Consider the following 14409-nt stretch of genomic DNA (forward strand, 5'->3'; position numbering starts at 1 on the left):
GCTGCTTTTCATTGTGGAGTATGAATGAAGGGATTGATCAGCTGTTAAAGGAACAGGACTCTTGATTTGTGTTCTCCGCCTGAACACACCTGTAATGGACGAATTCCCCCGGATCCGTCCCCGCTCTGTTACAGCACCAGATCTGATAGGTTTCTATTCTAGTCAGTGTGTTAACTTCCTCTGGATCCGCTCCGTTGCATTCCGGCTGCGTCTCTGATCTGGCAGGTCGGAGTCCTCCTGATCAGATACACAAGACTTCTATTTCTGATGCCGGAGCACAACGCATCAATCTCAACAGAGCAGATGGAGCGGGACAGGAAGTCAGGCACCAAAACAAAATGAAAACATCCGGGTAATTTTCAGAATAAAACACTCTGTGTTATCACCAGATCGTATTTCACTTAACTACAACAACAAACCGTCATGATGAGCGGAGCCAGGCCTGGAGTCAACAGGTCAGAGGTTTTCAGAGGACCAGAAAGACAACATGGATGAGGAGAGGAGGAGGAGAATCCTTGATTCAGTGATTACTGCGGGAAAACCTCGGTCACATGACTCCAGCTGTCCGGCGGTCCTGCACTGTGCTGCGTTTGGAAATCGCAACAGGTGGGGTGTTGACGGATGAGAGTGCAAGGAGCCGGACTCCAGCGGATCGGAGACGGACAGGACACAAATCTGGTGGAAGTCCTGTGTCACACTAACTGGTTAATAATAGAAAATATAGAAGTTTGTGAGCCACCACAGTCGACTGAATGTAACTTGTTTTTGCCACACACCTTTAGAAACCCTTAAATCACACACTCCCAATCCATCCATCAACCAAATGTACACAGGCGAGCTTTAAAGTACATTTGGTAGTCATTACTCCTGCTGAACACCGTAGAACATTAAATATTGATCATTATTTTAATAGGTGTGTGTGGAGTAGTGGGTTATTAATCCTTGCTGTGCTGAACCACAGATCATTGGATCGTAAAACCCACAGCATCTCCTCTGGGATTGGACGAGAGTCCCATCTAAAGACTCAGTGGATCATAAAACAGGTCAAACATGATGAATGACACTGAAGTCCTTGAAACTGCAGATATCACTGAGAGTAAGTGCTGCTTCAAAGATCCTTCTTGAAGACCTTCAAATAATCTATTTGTTCAAACTGTGTTGAAACCCTCAAAACTCTGAGGATTCTGTCGTTTCAAAAATACTTTGTTTAATTGCCCGTGTACAATCATCTTTAAAGTGAAACTTACATAAGAAGAAAGAAGCAACACAAACCTGTTAGTTGAATCTACTAAGGATCATCTAACACACTCAATAGGTTTTGCTGCTCTCAGCTCACTTGGTCTGGTATGACTCGTAGCTAGCTATTGGTCACCAGTAAAAGTTAGCTAAATAATACTGTCCATTGAATTTAACTGAGTCAGTATGCTAATTGTATGGCTCTTTATTGGGTGTTTAACTGTATTAAAAGGAAGCATTTCTATATCCTTATGACAACGTTAAAACATTATTGCAAGTTAACTTGTAGGGGGTGGACAAAATATTGCTACAGCTATATATCATTGATCTGATTCAATGCAATATAGTTATCGTCTGGCTGGGGCAATTTTTCAGTTTGATGGTTTCATGGTTTGGTATGAAAAATCAAATCACGGCAACCTCCTGCTGTGAGAAATGAAGCCACAATGTGGAAGTACTAAAAACTGCAGTTCCTCGAGTGTCCACTGGAGGCTGGCTGCAGAAACAGCAGAAACCACATACACACCCATTCAAAGAAGACGATCTTTACAGCAGAAATGTTTAAAAGTCTGGTTAAAAAAAAAAAGTGTAGTCTGGATAGCTTATTTCTTGATCGGCACACACTGTAGGGGGGTGAATTATTTCATAATGCAGCAGTTTAGAAGATACTGTAGCTGTTAGCATGAGAGCTCAAAGCCTGCCTCTTTACGTCACACTAGCTCCACAGAAGTTAGGTTGAGTTCAGTATTTCAATGTGGCGTATCGTTTTGTATAGTAGAGAATCGTAAAGTATCCAATAGTATCGTATCGTATATTATCCAATGGTATCGTATTGCAATGTATCATATCGCATCGCATAATATTGCATCGTATATTATCGAAAAGTATCCAATGGTATCCTATCGTATTTTATCCAATGGTATAGTATCGTATTATTTTGTTTCGTATCGCATTTCATCGTATCGTATCATATCGTAGAGAATCAGATCCAATGGTATGGTAGTGAATAGTATCTAATGGTATGGTATCACAACGTATTGTATTGTATCATATAGAATCGTATTGTATCCGATGGTATAGTATCGTATTGTATCCGATGGTATAGTATCATATCATTTCATATCGTATAGAATCGTATTGTATCCGATGGTATAGTATCGTATCATTTCATATCGTATAGAATCGTATTGTATACGATGGTATCGTATTGCATCCCATCCTATCATATTTATCTTATCACTTCATATTGTATCGTATTGTATCCAATGGTATAGAATTGTAGCGTTACGTATCTTATTGTTTCGCATCAAATGGATTTGTATTTTATCGCATCCCATCTTATAGCATCGTATCGTATTAAATCCAATGGTAATGTATCGTATAGAATCGTATTGTTTCCAATGGTTTCGTATTGTTTCGTACAGTATCGTATAAAATCGTATCGTATCCAATGGTATTGTATCGTAGCATTACGTATCGTATAAAATAGTATAGTGTACAATGGTATAGTATTGTATAGCATCGTTTCGCATCATATCATATAGAATCGTTTTATATCCAATAACATCTTATTGTATCGCATCTCATGGTATAGTATCGTATCGTATTGTATCCAATGGTATAGTATTGTCTCGTATCGTTTCGTATCGTATAAAATTGTATTGTGTCCAATAGTATAGGAACGTCTCATATCGTATCGTTTCGCATCATATATCGTACCGTATCCAATGGTATGGTACAGTATCGTATTGTATCTTATCTTATTGTATTGTATTGTGCTGTGAAGCATGCACGTCAGAAGTGCTTCACTAACATGTCATTTAAAAATAAAAGCACTTACTTAAAAAAAAAAAATTCTTGTAATGCATATGCATTAACACACAAATACAACCTAAATATCAAACTTAAAAATACAAAATTAATATTATAATTGCAACAATTACATATGGTATGGCATGGTATGGTATGGCATGGTATGGTATGGCATGGTATGGTATGGCATGGTATGGCATGGTATGGTATGGCATGGCATGGTATGGTATGGTATGGTATGGTATGGCATGGCATGGTATGGTATGGTATGGTAAGGTATGGTATGGTATGGTAAGGTATGGTATGGCATGGCATGGTATGGTAAGGTATGGTATGGTATGGTAAGGTATGGTATGGTATGGCATGGTATGGTATGGTATGGTATGGTATGGTATGGCATGGTATGGTATGGTATGGTATGGTATGGCATGGCATGGCATGGTATGGTATGGTATGGTATGGTATGGTAAGGTATGGTATGGTATGGCATGGTATGGTATGGTATGGCATGGTATGGTATGGCATGGTATGGTAAGGTATGGTATGGTATGGTATGGTAAGGTATGGTATGGCATGGTATGGTATGGTATGGTATGGTATGGTAAGGTATGGTATGGTATGGCATGGCATGGTATGGCATGGCATGGCATGGTATGGCATGGTATGGTATGGTATGGCATGGTATGGTATGGTATGGTATTGTATTGTATCATTTGCAGCGTATGGTATGGCATGGTATGGTATGGTATGGTAAGGTATGGCATGGTATGGCATGGTATGGTAAGGTATGGCATGGTAAGGTATGGCATGGCATGGTATGGTATGGCATGGCATGGCATGGCATGGTATGGTATGGCATGGCATGGTATGGTATGGCATGGTATGGTATGGTATGGTATGGTATGGCATGGTATGGTATGGTATGGTATGGTATGGCATGGCATGGCATGGTATGGTATGGTATGGTATGGTATGGTATGGTATGGTAAGGTATGGTATGGTATGGCATGGTATGGTATGGTATGGCATGGTATGGTATGGCATGGTATGGTAAGGTATGGTATGGTATGGTATGGTAAGGTATGGTATGGCATGGTATGGTATGGTATGGTATGGTAAGGTATGGTATGGTATGGCATGGCATGGCATGGCATGGTATGGTATGGCATGGTATGGTATGGTATGGCATGGTATGGTATGGTATGGTATTGTATTGTATCATTTGCAGCGTATGGTATGGCATGGTATGGTATGGTATGGTATGGTAAGGTATGGCATGGTATGGCATGGTATGGTAAGGTATGGCATGGTAAGGTATGGCATGGCATGGTATGGTATGGCATGGCATGGCATGGCATGGTATGGTATGGCATGGCATGGCATGGTATGGTATGGTATGGTATGGTATGGTAAGGTATGGCATGGTATGGTATGGTATGGTATGGTATGGCATGGTATGGTATGGTATGGTATGGCATGGTATGGTATGGTATGGCATGGGATGGTATGGTATGGTAATGTATGGTATGGTTTCAAATTGTATGGTATCGTATCGTACTGTATCGTATTGCACTGTACCGTATCGTTTCGTATCTTATCTTATGGTACCCACTTTTGAAAACCAGAGACCACAGACATCCACATTTTTCTAATAAACCAATTTTGTTGAAATAAAGGAACAACCCTGTCATTAGGAGGCTGGAGAGCAGAAAACAACAGAACCCTCACTGTGAGGCCTCTGCGGCAGAGAGAACAGTGTGTGGGACGAGGTGAGGCAGATTCAGCCTGTGTGGGATGATGTTGGAGTATGGAGAAGCTGTGAGTGTGTGTGCAGAGAGTGTGGGGTTGCTCTAAAACCAACAATAAAAGACCGTAGTTGTGTAAGGCAGCGCGGAGGAGTGGATATCCAGGAATAGAGTGGATAGATGTGTGAGCAGGAAGATACCTGCTTTTAAAAATTTCCTACAGAAACACAGAAAAGGGAGCACCATCACAGCTCTGACTTCATGCTTCTATTCAAAGTGATATTAAGGCACAAGGAGTCACATCTTAACTTCTGATTTAGACCAAATGAGGGCTGTTTTTAATTTCTTCCTTTGCTTGTCATGTTTGAAGTTACCAGCTGTTTAAAGAGAAAGTGCTGCATGGAGAACAAGAGGACACAGAAAAGGAATAAAACATGGCAGGCAATTTGAGTTGAATACAGGGAGGTGACTTATTAACACTAAACCACAGGGTGAGTAATGTGACAGGTGAAACTATGGAGGAAGTTAAGACGACATTTAAACTAAGGAGAAGTTAAAAGGTGAAAATAATCAGCGGCAGGAAGGTTTTATAAACCAGTTTTTCCATGAGGGGAGTTCACAGTTTTGTTTTCTAGGAGATCTCAAGAGCGGCGCTTGGACGACTTCACGTCTGCATTTGCTGAATTCAAGGCTTTCCTGCTGGCGTTCTTACCACTCAAATCCCAGGTCAAACTCTAGTCTGCACCTTATTACATAAGAGCTGTGCCCAGAGTGACCTTTGGCAGCTTACATGAGAGACATGTGGTATGATAAAAGGAGGAGGAGGAGGGAAAGAAGGGATAAGTAGGTTAAAAGAAATGTAAGGATGGATGGTGGGAGGATTTGCCTCCAATAATGGTTGATAAGAGGTTCTGTGGGCAGTTGTATGAGGAAACATGAAGTCAGCTTGTGATGGAGATGATCCCTGTGAATGAAATGAGCTGACTGTGAAACACCAGGACATCAGCGTGAACAGTGTCAGTCTTTGTTGGACTCGGAGCTGTTAAGTCATGGTTGCATCTTAGCTCTTTTATTGACCTCTTGATTAGCCTCATGCTAGCTTTCAGTGTCCTAAATTGCTGTTATAACCCACATTGCACAATGTCATAACATTATAAAATACACACACAGTGGATGCAACTCATTCTACAGGTAATGACACACTTCTTCAGAATGCACATCTATATCTGCCACAGACACACACATCACTCAATCAATCAATCAATCAATCAATCTTTATTTGTATAGCGCCAAATCACACGAACGCTATCTCAAGACTCTTTTACAAACAGAGCAGGTCTAGACCACTCTATGTCAAATTATGAACAGAGACCCAACACCAAGACAGGATAAGACTCAGTCTGACCCCACCTTAATCCACCATGAGCATTGCACCTCACAGTATTTAGCTAGTTACAGCAGAGAGGACAAACTTCCTTTAACAGGCAGAAACCTCGAGCAGAACCAGACTCATGTTAGACACACATCTGCCTCGACCCAGTTGGGTCTGGAAAGAGGGATAGAGGAGAATAAGAGAGAGAGGGAGCGGTGAAGCCTATGCATTAACCATTCTTCTGACTATGGCTGGAACTACCTTCAACAGAAGGAATCTGCTGGAACATGAAAATGATGGACTGGACCCCTCAAAGTCTGGGACGAGTTGGAGGATAAAGTGGACCGATGTATTGAACATTCAAAGGAAGAGATGTAGAAGGCATGGGATAACATTAGTGTTGAAGTTCTCAGGACGTATATGGACACTATGTTAGAGAGATGAGCTGCTGTAAACCTGCAGAAGGTGGACACACCAAATATTGAAGTTAAAAGACTCACTTCATGTGATATTTGTTGGGCTCAGAGAAACCAGCTGCACGTTTCATGAACATTATGAAATTAAATCATGTTTTAGAGGCACAACAAGGGTCAATATATTCAGATCTGTCAGGTGTTCTGATCACTTTGGCCTCCACTGTGTATATATATATATATTTAAACACATCCTCATCTGCTCATTGAGACTTCAATGCTCAGCTTGGGGAAATGACTCGGCTCTCTAGAGAGACACTCAGAGTGAAACTAGAGCTGCAGAGGAAGGAAGGAAGTTCGTCATAGCCTCCTCCACCCTGAGCTGGTGTCCGGGCACAATGTAAGATCTGCTGCTGCTGCCTCTGGTGCAACACTTCAGGAGGACTGAGGACTGCGGGGGGACAGCCTGCCTCCTTTTTCTTCTTCTTCCTCACGTCAGGTCTCCTCCTCCTCCTCCTCCTCCTCTCCTCTTCCTCTGCTCCTCCGGCTGACGGTCGAAGAGGAGTAGCTCTTTCCGCAGCTGAACCGCCGGCTTTATATACTGGTCTATTTTTAGCCCCTCGCGAGCCCCACTATCTTTAACCAATAGGAGCTCATCACCCGCCCACCCTGACCAATCAGAAGAGAGGGATCAGGAGAGCCTCGTCCAATGGGAGGGCGCGACATTAAGAGAGGGAGCGGGTTAAACAGGAGCCTATCGACTGCAGCCAAACAGGCAGAGAGGGAGACAGAGGACAGACGTCTCACTCTGCGGCTTTTTCTGTGTACCACAATGAAGCATGAGGACACAGTCCTTGAAATGTCCAAGGTAACATTCACATGAGACCACTACACCATGAATATGACTATAGAAGGTGTTTAAGGTATTAATGTATCAAACTATTAGAGTGTTCTTAAATGTTTACTGAACATTCAATCAATCTTTATTTATAATGCACTTTTCATACAAATCAAATTTAATTTGAAGTGCTTTACAGCGATTGAATAAGAAGAAGCAGAAATAAAATGATGGCATAAAGACCAAGCAGCAAGCCTCCGCTGTAAAAATGCGGAAGTGTTAAAAACTGCAGTTCATCGAGGAGCCACTTGAGGCTGGCTCCAGAAGTACAGGAAACCACATACACACCCATTCAAAGAAGACGATCTTTACAGCAGAAGTAAACATGTTTACAGCCTGGTTCAAAAAACAAGTGTAGTCTGGATAGCCCATTTCTTGATCGGCACACACTGTACGGGGGGTGAATTTATTTCTACCATGGCAATTTCAGAGATATTGAGTCTTCGAGTCTTCCAATGAGAGGCACAGCTGACTTGATTGACAGGCTGGAACACTGTAGCTGTTAGCAAGGAGGCTCAAAGCCCGCCTCTTTACGTCACAATCACTCGACAACATCAATATGACCACCGCCGCCGATTGGCCTCAAAACAGCGCTTCAGAAACAGATGGGTGACGTCACGGATACTACGTCCATATTTTATACAGTCTATGATAAAGACTTATAGAAAACAAAAATGGATTTTAAAATCAACACTAATGCACACTAACAACAATAAAATATGTGTGATTTAAATAAGTTAAAGCATCAAATTAACATTAAGAATATAAATAGTGAAAAAAAAAAATAAGAAGGGGAAAGATAAGAGTTGAAGATAAAATAAAGGCTATAAGTATCAATAAAACTGAGTAGATTAAAAAAACCAAAGTTAAAATAAATAGAATAATAAAACAACATTAAAATCAATATAAAACATTCTTTACTATTAACACAGTGTCCATACTTTTATTATCATTTATGTTTTTCTGTGTGTTTTCTGTTGGTGTTCTGTTTTTTGTTTTTTTTAAAGTAAGTAATGTTTGTTAGACCACGGGATCTTCTGGAAGCAGGGGCAGCCTTCCTTTCTTTATTAGATGTTGTTATTGTTAGCAACTGAGGACTATCTGTGGATCTGTTAGATCTGCAACACCCTGCCTTTATTCTTTTTCATGGTGTCTTGTGTCTATTGTGTGTGAGTGTGTATATGTTAAGAAAACAAAAAATGTTGTAAAATAAAATATTCAAACAAAATCAATAAAAAACATTAAGGTAATAACATTGTTAAACCCTACACAATACTACTACTACTACTACTACTACTACTACTACTACTACTACTACTAATAATAATAATAATAATAATAATAATAATAATAATAATAATAATAATAATAATAATAATTGATAGAACTAATATAGTATTTTTATGGATACTCAAAGTTGCTTTACAGAAAGTGCAAAAACTAAAACAAATGAATCAAACAGAACAAAGACAGAGGTGGGGCGGGAGTAGAGGTTATGTGTTGTAGTTTTTTGAACAGGAAGGTCTTGAGTTAGTTTTTAAATTAGTGAAGTGAGTCAGAGTTGTAGATGTTTGGAGGGAGAGAGTTCAAAAAGTTAGGGCAGCGACGACAAAGGCTCTGTCCCCCAAGGTGTGCTGTTGGACTTGGTGATTGGGGACAGGAGATTGGCATCTGATGATCTGAAGCAGCGTTTGAGGAGGTGGGAGCAGGACCTTTAGGTGGATTCATTGCTGAGCCAGTGCAGGTGTGAAGGATGGGTGTGATGTGAGCTCTGGATCTGGTGTGAGTGAGTAACCGGGCAGCTTTGGAGGCAAAACCAAGACTGAATAGATGAGTTTTTAGTTTACGTTTAAAGTCTGAATATCTCAATCAGCTCCTCTCAGATCCTCCGGCAGGCTGTTCCATCTTCTCAGAGCATCGTGGCTGAAAGCAGAGTCACTAGAGGTTTCTGTTCTCCTCTGAGGAACAGCTAAAAGAGAGGAGCCGGAGGATCTGAGAGGACTTCTTCGTTCATCCACTAAAAGCTTCTTAAGATGTAGTCTGGTGCGAGGCAATGCAGCGCCTTAAAAACTACCAAAATAATTTAAAATCAACACGAGAAGAAACAGGGAGCATGTGTTAAGATTTAAAATGGGCATTAACAGGTAATACAGATGACATTTCACAATATCCCTATTATTATTTTTATTTTACATTTACTAAGAACCAGTGGTATAAAGGCTACAGCCAAAGCTGTGATCATTCACTCTGTCTGTCCGGACTTCATAGAGGTGTCCTTTTTCAGATTCAGCTCCTTTGAAGTCTGCAACACAAAGCTCAAATGTCATGACAGGTTGAAAGGTGACTGCCCATCAAGATCTAAAGGGAACTCCTACAGAGGCTGCTTCAGTCGACCTGAATGTGTGTGACATAACCAAATGATGGTGGTCTTCATCTTACACCTTGTTTAAAGCTGACAAAGCTAACTTAAGCTGGTGTTAAAGTTAAGCAGGACTATCTTTTCTCATGATGGAAGCCATGTTTAATAAAAACTACCCTTAATGATGGATTTATCTCAATTCATTTCAGTAAACACTGAGCAAACACTGGACTCCCTGTTACAGACGTCTCATTTTATGTAAAGATCACTTCATTGAATGTCAGCCTGTTGCAACGATATCAAGCCAGTGCCATATCATGCTGAGGGTGGCATCAAATTCATAGGTCATGTATCGATCCAGTCTTAATCTAGAGCTTTAACTCTGCCTCCCACGATTATGACAGCCAAAACCAAAAAACTTTAGCCTTTGGTTCTTCAATAATTAAAAACACTTAACATTAACACACTTTACCCTGATGATTCTTTGTCTTTATGTAGGAAGTTTTCAGTGACTTACTGTGAGTTGAGAATTAATACAAGATAATATGTTCATGGATCATTCTACTGAAATCGAATGTTCTGATGAAGGCCTAGTTTTTAGAAATGTATGTGTATGTGATGATATTTGATGTTGATATTATGACATGGAAAACTATACATGTTAACCTCTAAACATCACCAAGAGGAAATTTAATGCTTTTTAATTAATTATTTATTTTTCTTTTACTGTTTAATAAACAGTAAAAGAAAAATAAATACAAAAAGCACGCTTTGTTTATTTACCTTGTACTCTTCTGTTTATCATCCTTTTTCGTTTGAACAGTTTATTACTATAATAATTATTTTATTATTATTATTTGGGTTTTTTATTATTATTTTACTAATATTATTATTATTGTTCCATTATTATTATTATTATTATTATTATTATTATTATTATTATTATTATTTTTATTACATTAATAAATAATTATCATAATAATAATAATAATAATTATTATTATTATTATATTTGCACTGTTCATTATTATTATAATTAATTGGTTTTTTATTATTATTATTTGTGTTTTTTATTATTATTATTTTATTAATATTGTTATTATTGTTCCATTATTATTATTTTTATTATTATTATTATTATTATTATTATTATTATTATTATTATTATTATTATATTTGCACTGTTCATTATTGTTATAATTAATTGTTTTTTATTATTATTATTCTATTATTATCATTATTATTTTTATTATCAATAATATTATTTTCATTGTACTTTTTGTTATTATTATAATTATTTTATGTTATTCTTTTATTCTTTTTATTATTGTTAGTTTTGAATAATATATATAATTTGTGAACTTGTGTTGAAAAAAGAAACACTGGAAAAACGCAATTAAAAAAGTTGATTGGTAAAAAAGAAGAAAATAAAGTACATTAAAAATGTATAAACAGTTTGTATTAAATACTGAATCATTTATTGATAGAGGAAATAAAAGTGAATCCACAGGTCCACTGTGTCTGGTGTTACTTTAGGAATGCACACACACACACACACACACACACACACACACACACACACACACACACACACACACACACACGCACGCACGCACGCACGCAGGCACGCACGCACACACGCACACACACACACACACACACACACACACACACACACACACACACACACACACACACACACTTTAATCACTGTTCCATTGAGCGTTAGAATAGACGATCTTTGAGGATGACTCTGTAGTGGTTGGACCGGATGCCCTGCCTCTGCCTGCTGTGTAGTTATTATTCAGTTATGACTTTGGAGTAATGCCGTGACAAGGATTGCCCTGTGATTGTGAGTCATCCGTACACCCACCTATTCTTTAGTTTCTTCAAGTTTTATTTTTAGACAGTCCAAACCGAAACACACGCCCAGTGAGTGACCCGTCTGCCTCCTCCTGCTGGGACCAGTCTATGGCTGGGACCAGGTTTTATATCCACAAAGCAGAATCTGCTACAGCACAAAGTTACAGGACTGTGTTCCCCTCAGTTATTATGAGACAGTCACAATATGTCCACATCATTTGGCACCGACACTCTGATAACCGTGAGGGAAAGATTTCATTTGACTGTAAATTCACTACTGGCCACTGTTTAACACGAAGCGCGCTCCCGATAGCTGCGCCCCCATACAAAAGGTTCCAACACATCATCGCGGGAGCGCGCAGAGTGGTCAGACCCACCGCCCCAATTACTCCACCCTGTCATAAACCCGAACACATCTGTTAAATGATTTAAATTTAAACTTCTGTCTCAGGTTTAACCAGATCTAACAAATAAACGTGAACCTCTTGATGGACTGAATACTGAATTTAATGAATAGACCATACTGAGATGGTGTGTGCATGATGCCAACAGATAAGTTTACTGTTCTTGTAAACACAGCTGATACATTTTGTGACATTAAAACATATAATAAAAAGATTAACATACAGTAACATCCCTCACTATGGAGAAATATGACATATAGTCTCCTGCTGCGTGATTTCAGTCTCCTTCTTCTTCTCACATATATATCAGAATGTTTAAACAGTGGATTCTGGAAACCTTAATTTGAAGAAAACATTAAATCACACCTTTTTAGAAAAAAATATATTGCATGTTTAAGAAATAGGCAAAAAAAAATCACACATTCTATAAAATAATCTATTTTAATTAAGATGGCATATTAAATGTGAGTCCACTCTAGAGTCTGTCATAAAATCTTAGTTTGGTCCTTCATTCACACTCAGGTAATGTTTATGACCTGTTTAGATTACAGCATTATGAAGCAGTGTGTTCCCTTTTCAGGAGAAACTACAGCACTCTGAATTTACACGATCTCTCACTGCCCTCTAGTGGTATAACACCGTTATTACATCACATCTCAACAGCAGCTTCTCCTCTCCGCTGATGCACCAACGCTTGAACTTTTCAGAGTTTGCTGTCGAAATATATTCCGTGTATTCAGGTTTTATTTGGAGACATTTAATATTTGAAACTAAAAATTGTCCGGTGCTCTCGCGAGATTTCGACGTCTCCGAACGTGATACCTATCAGGTAGTGACAGGGAGGAACGTACGCTGGCAGCACGATGGCAGTACAGCACTACATGTGGAGGAGTCTGCAATAATGAACATAGAGAGACAGCAAACATCAGGGCTGAAGTTTAGGTAAGATATCAATATAATCTTTTCAACGATGGGATCTTAATTTATCTGACTGCTTCTCTTTTCTAAGTAGACTATAGCATGTGAAAGCTGAAGCACAAAACCACAGTAGAAAACAAATACCGGTTTAAAAGTGCAAGTTTCAGGTATGCCACTGAAAACAGAACGTTGTAGTTTGTCTTTAATAAAGAAACATACCCGTTTACACTTGCTGTAAACCGGGTTGAACTTACTTTCTATTACATGCAGTTAATATTTAAGTACGGTGGCTGGAAGGTGCAGTGCAAAGTTGGAGACAAATTTAAATTTTAGAAAACATTTTTACATGTAATAAAACAGAATGACATTAAACACTTTTACCAAGAACAAAACTAATTTACATTTAAGACTACGGATGAAAATTAGCCATATGGCTAACTCTTGCTGGTATCGCCTCACAATCAAAAAAGTGGTTCATACACATGTATGAGATGCCTGAATAATCCAAATTGAGGCCATTACTGAGTATCAGTATCTTCCCTTGACACTAATTCCTAATTTGTTCTGTCTTAGTTGTTTCTTACTCAGCGCAAGGAAAATTGCACTGACTTACTTTTGTATTTGTGGCCTTTTTGGTTACTGAACTTCCTAAAAAATGTGCCATTCACATTATATATGCATAAGGGATTCAATATGTTTGAAAGGAAAGAGCATTTGGAGTTGTCATTGTGCACTAAAAAGCCCTTTCTATGTAGGACTTGTAGCTTGAAATATTTGTAGTATCACATAATAGCAAAGTCTTCCATATTTACATGGATGCAATGCTGAAATGTTTATTAATATGCACTGTCCCTTTAAATAAAATAAAACATAAAATAAGGAAACAAATGAACTAAATCAGAAACACTTTTAAAGAGACAGAACATTTTTACCAGAAACAAATGAACAAAAGGCAGATTCTACCGGAGAAGGAATGTATCATCGTTTCAAAATAAAAGATGTCTGTAAAATCAAAATGTGCAACAGACAGGGAATTAATATATATTTGACATTAATATTTGACCCTGTTTCTACTAAAATATTTAGATTCAGTCTGATAACTGAACACCTCAAAATGTGTTCCTGCCAATCACAGCTATATCTGATTTGGAATTTCAAAATAAAAATCATCAATGATTTCTCTGATTGAAAATATTAAGAATTATCGCAATTTTTTGCTAATTTCAAGTTACTTTTATTTTGAAATGACACATCAGAATGACTTGTGATTGGCTAGATTACATTATGGGGTTGTTCACTATTACTGGGAACTATAATGAGTCAGCCAAAACTGAGATTTATGTTCATAATCTCACTTTGAATTAATCCCAAATCATTGTGCTATGCTAT

The sequence above is a fragment of the Notolabrus celidotus genome, chromosome 11 (assembly GCF_009762535.1).
Source record: "Notolabrus celidotus isolate fNotCel1 chromosome 11, fNotCel1.pri, whole genome shotgun sequence".
Taxonomy (NCBI): Eukaryota; Metazoa; Chordata; class Actinopteri; order Labriformes; family Labridae; genus Notolabrus; species Notolabrus celidotus.